A 5,190-nucleotide genomic window follows, 5' to 3' on the forward strand; every position below is an offset into this window, starting at 1 on the left:
ACACACCTTAAAAAATAAAACTAAAAAGAAAAAGAAATAGGCAAGATGGAAATCAGCCCAATCCTAAAAACAAAAAATAAAGTTCCTAAAAAAGGCTTAATGTGAAGTGGCACAATCCTAAAAAACTAAAATTAAAACTTTCCTAAATCCCTAACTTGACCTTTTAACTCTAAAAACTTCTTCCTAGCCTTAGCAAAGACCAATCGCTCATCCTTCTTCAGGTATTTCTTATTCTTGTTGACATTTCCAGAACTGCGTCTTTCCAACTCTCTTACCTATATTTCTGATCGATCTTAACCCTTCTTCTTTCTTAGGGTCCATTAAACATGCTTCTTTTTTATATATGTTATGTATTTCTTACATCAGTTTTTTCCTCTTTTAGCACTGATCTAGGCAGTTGGCCTTCTAGGTATGTGTTCTCGTTTATTTTTACAGCTTCTCGTGCTACTACGTGTCCGGTTTTCTTCCCGTTTCTGTAAGTCTGTCTAAACCAGCATCTGTGATAATTTTTGCATAATACTTTTATATTAGAGATATATTGACTTAAGACTGATTTATCTTTATCATTGCTTTTCACTTTCTTCATTATCCTGAGAGTGTCTACTTCCATTACCACCCGTCTGAACCCCAGGTCAAGGCCCGCTTTCATTGATTGTAAGCACACTAATGCCTCTACTGCAAATGGTGTGGGGACTCTGTTATTTTACCATTGTTCGATAGTTTAACATCTTCCCACTCGAATCCTAGCATACTATTCCTGTTCCTGATTTGGAATTTTGTTTGTCAAAAGCCCCGTCAAAATTTATTTTTATTTCTGTTAGGTTTGGTGGTTTCCACCGTTCATTTTCCACTCTCTGTCCAAGTAGCCTTTTATTCACCTCTTCCCATTCATTTAAGTATTTGCTTATGAACATTACAGTGTCTTCTACTAATTGGGTTTTTTTTCTCATGCAGGATCTTATTCCTCTGCATCCATATTGCCCAGATACTTCAAAATATAACTTTCCTTTGAGCACTAGTCGCTCTGGTGAGTATTTCACTTAGCCATTATTGAAGTCCTTCTCTTTCATCTCTTTGGTAATCAAGAATCCCTAACTCCTACCATATGTTTTTAATAGCTTGGCAATCTCTAAAGGCATCTTCCATGGATTCTTCCATTTCACTACAGCATGGGCACATAACATGGTTGCATATTCGTTTGTAATGTAGATTTCCCATTGTAGGAAATTAACCATTGTACACCCTCTAGTTTGTAATTTTTATTTTTCCTGGTAGATCTGTTTGCCAAAGCTCTTTTTCGAAGAACATATTTATATCTGTAATATTTGTCATCATAGTGTTTAGGGTTGATCTTTCTTTTGTAAGCCATCTATAGCCACTCCTCATTGTATATTCCCTTGTTTGTTCCCCACTACAAATTCTGAAGTCTTCCTATGGATACTTTTCCAACGAAGTACTTAATATTGCGTTCACCTCTTCTCTTGAGAATAAGCTGGTAATTATATCTTCTTTCCATATTATGAGATTTAGGTCAATTAAATCTGTTACTTTCTTACAGGTGTTATTTCTGGCTGTCTCCTTTATCCTATATTCTTCTAAGCTTGGGATCCAAGCATCATTCTATATTAAAATTTTGTCTCCTTTCCCCACTCTCCAAGCCATATCCTTTTTCAATAACTTCTTAGTTGTTCATAAAATTCTCCAGTTAAATGATAGGCAATTTTCTAATTCAGCCTGCAAAAAATCACCCTCGATATAATATTTAGATTTTAATGTTCTTGCAAGTAACGAATTAGGGTTTTCCATGAGCCTCCAGCACTATTTTTCTAGGAGGGCATTATTAAATTTGCCTAGATCTCGGAACCCCATTCCCTCTTCCAATTTTGGATTCCAAAGTTTTCTCTAGCTATACCAATGTATTCCTCTTGTACCTTTCTGTTTTTTGCCACCAATAACGGCTAATTACTTGCTCCATTTCTTGACATAATGAATTTGGTAATAAGAAACATGACATAGCATAGGTGGGAATAGATTGAAGAACACTTTTAATAAAAACTTCTTTTCCTCCTTGGGAAATTATTTTAACACTCCAGTTATTTAGTCATTCTGCCATCTTGTCCCTTAAATTTGGGAATGCTCTTTTCTTATGTCTTCCCACAATGCTAGGTAGTCCCAGATATTTTTAAACATCTGTCATGCTCCTAACTTGTAATAATTGGGATACCTCCTCCCTTGCTCACGCTAAATTGTTCGAGCTAAAGTAAACTGCTTATTTATCCAGATTGATACTTTGGCTAGAGTTTTGTTAATAAACTTGTAGAATATTCTTCAACTCACTTGCTCCTTTTTTCGACACTTATCCAAATAGAATGCAATCATCTACAAATAGTAGATGGGTAATTTATGGCCCACTTCTGCTCGCCTTAACACCTTTTATTCTTTTTGCATTCTTTATCATCTTCATCAAAATTGAAATACCCTCACCACATATAAGAAATAAGTAAGGACTTAAAGGGTCCCCTTGTCCAAGTCCTCTTGTTAGCACGAAACGATCCCCCATATCACCATTAATGTAAATTGAATAAGACACAATGGTAATGCACTTCATGATAAAATCTACCCAAGCACTTGCAAACCATAATTTCAGCATCATCCCTCTTAGGAACCCTCATTGAACCTTATCGTATGCTTTGCTCAAGTCCAATTCAAATGCAAAGGATCCCTTCTTTCCAAGTCTTTTATGTTTTAAGGAGTGTAGGATTTCATAGGCTAATAAGATGTTATCAGTTATCATTCTACCTGGAATAAAAGCGCTTTGAGTCTCATCAATGCAATTATTAAGTATTCGACTAAATCGATTTGCTACTGTTTTTACAATGATTTTATAAAGAATTGAACATAAACTAATAGGTCTAAATCTTTCAAACTATTTGGGCATGATTTTTCGGGATTAGTACTATTAGAGTCGAGTTTGTTGATTCCAAAGAATTACCTTCATTAAGAATGTTGAAACAGTACTCTCCCACGTCTCTACCAATGATATGCCAGAATTTGTGATAAAAAATCACCGAAAATCCATCTTCCCCTGCAACTTTTAGTGGCCCCATGTCTTTCAATGCTTTTTAAATTTCTTCAATTTTATATTTCTCCTTTAGTTCTTGCTTCCTCTCGTTCATCACGCATTCCTTTGCTCCTTCCCCTATCACCTCCATTGCCCCCTCTTCCTATTTTGAAAAGATTTAAGAAACAGTCTTTGGCAATACTTATCATCTCACCTTTATTTGATGTGAGCGATCCATCTTCCTTTTTTAGCTCCTTTATCTGGTTAGTTTGTCGCCTTTGGGAGGCATACCTATGGAAGAACATCATATTACAATCACCCATCTTCAACCAATTAGCTCTAGCCCTTTGTTCCCAATAAAGCTCTTCTTTGTCAATCTCTAAATTAAGCTCCATCTTCACATCCAATAACTCTTCAATTACCTCATTTGTGTGCTCCAATTCATTGAGAATTTCCATTCTTTCTTCCAAGTTTTTCCTCTTTCCCACCTTATTACCCTTTCATCGTTTAGCCCACCTTAAAAGTCCCTTTCCGAGGTACTTTAATCTTTGGGGAACATCCCCTTTCCTATAGTGCCAGAAGCACCTTCTTTCTTCTTTGGATGTATCTTTCCATAGCCACCATTGTTCAAATTTAAATATTTTAGGTTTGGTTATCACCTCATCCATTTCTGTCTTAATTAACAAAGGACAGTGATCTAAATAAGAATGACTAAGGTGTTTAACCTTGTAGTTAGGTCACTTCATCCACTAAGCCATACGTGCAGCATATCGTTCTAAACACTTTCTTATGTTGTTATCTATGAAGTTACCTCTTTCCTATGTAAACCACACCCCTATGAACACTAAATTTTCAAGTTGACATGTTTTGAGCTTATCTCTAAAAGCTTTCATTCGCCCTTCCTCTCTTAATACCCCACTTTTTTTTTCGAATGAGTATAGTATCTCGTTAAAGTCTCCCCCTACCAACCAATCTAAACTGCGATCTTGTCCTAGGGTTTTTAATAAGTTCCAAGTTTCTTATTTTTTATTTAATTCTGGAGTTCCATAAAACTCAGTAAACCTCTAATTTTCCATGCTAAATTCTTCGTCAACCTCTACATTGATTTAGTTGATTGAGAAATTCCCTAACGTCACCTTTGTACCTTCCTTCTATCCCATGCTTAGTCCACCCATCGTACCTTCTGCATATACATCAATTCAATTTAGAAAACCACACTATCATCGTACTCGTTCCATACTTTTACCGCTTAACTTGGTCTCCATAAAAAGACCACTTGGGGACTATTGGCTTTTATCATATGTCGAAGCCTTCTACAAGATCGGGGGCTCCCTAACCACAGGACATTCCAACTTAAGATTTTCGTTGTTCCTAGTTAGCTTGCCCTTTGGTAGCTTCCGATCTAGTTTGGTGATTTCTGAATCCCTATTTTAATTTATTTTCTCCTATTTTAGTATTACCAGTCTCTACTTGAGACTTCCTTGGCCTTTTTTTCTGCCAGTTTCGAAAATTAGAGCCTCTTCTACCTTTCCATCCTTTGTATCCCTATAAATCCTTTCCAGTTTCCACCATCCTCTTCCTTCTCTTCATTTTGTCTTCCTTCTAGATTAAGCCCAAATCTAGGGTTTACGCTTTACCCTCTCTAAAATTGGGTTAGTTTTTACATTCCACCTTTTACTCCCCCTATCTGAGCTCTCCCTCCTCCCCTATCACTAAATGGGCTTCCCCCATCTTCTTCTCTTAGCCATACACTGGTGGTAGTATAGACCCCTCCTTCCCAGGGCCGTCAACGATAGATACTAGCCTAATTCCTTCTCTTGGAAATCCCTTGTAATTCTAATAGGGCAATAGCTACTTATATGTCCCAGTTGTCCATATAAAAAATAAAATAGGGTTAACTTTTTGTATTAAAATTTAGCATAAAATTGATTTATTCTCGATGTTATCAGCTTTTTCCTCCTTTGTAAAGGAACTTTCACATCCATTAAGACTCGTGTGCTCAATAACCTTTGCTGATTTTTTTTCGCATCGTACTCCATAAAGGAGCAAAGAAATGCTCTGAATTGTTTAGCAAGTTCTTCTGACACCATCCCCGTAGGTATATCATGAATTTGAACCTAGAAAAAAGT

The 5,190-nt window shown here is 36.3% G+C and overlaps 1 long non-coding RNA gene across 1 annotated transcript; it reads left to right on the forward strand.

The window, feature by feature from the left end:
* The first annotated feature begins 218 nt into the window (after positions 1–218).
* On the forward strand, positions 219–1,433 carry LOC121222252 (uncharacterized). Its single transcript, XR_005919491.1, has 3 exons — positions 219–654; positions 955–1,027; positions 1,119–1,433. It is a non-coding gene; the product is annotated as an uncharacterized lncRNA (long non-coding RNA).
* The last annotated feature ends 3,757 nt before the right edge of the window (positions 1,434–5,190 follow it).

This window comes from Gossypium hirsutum, chromosome D10 (assembly GCF_007990345.1).
Source record: "Gossypium hirsutum isolate 1008001.06 chromosome D10, Gossypium_hirsutum_v2.1, whole genome shotgun sequence".
Classification (NCBI taxonomy): Eukaryota; Viridiplantae; Streptophyta; class Magnoliopsida; order Malvales; family Malvaceae; genus Gossypium; species Gossypium hirsutum.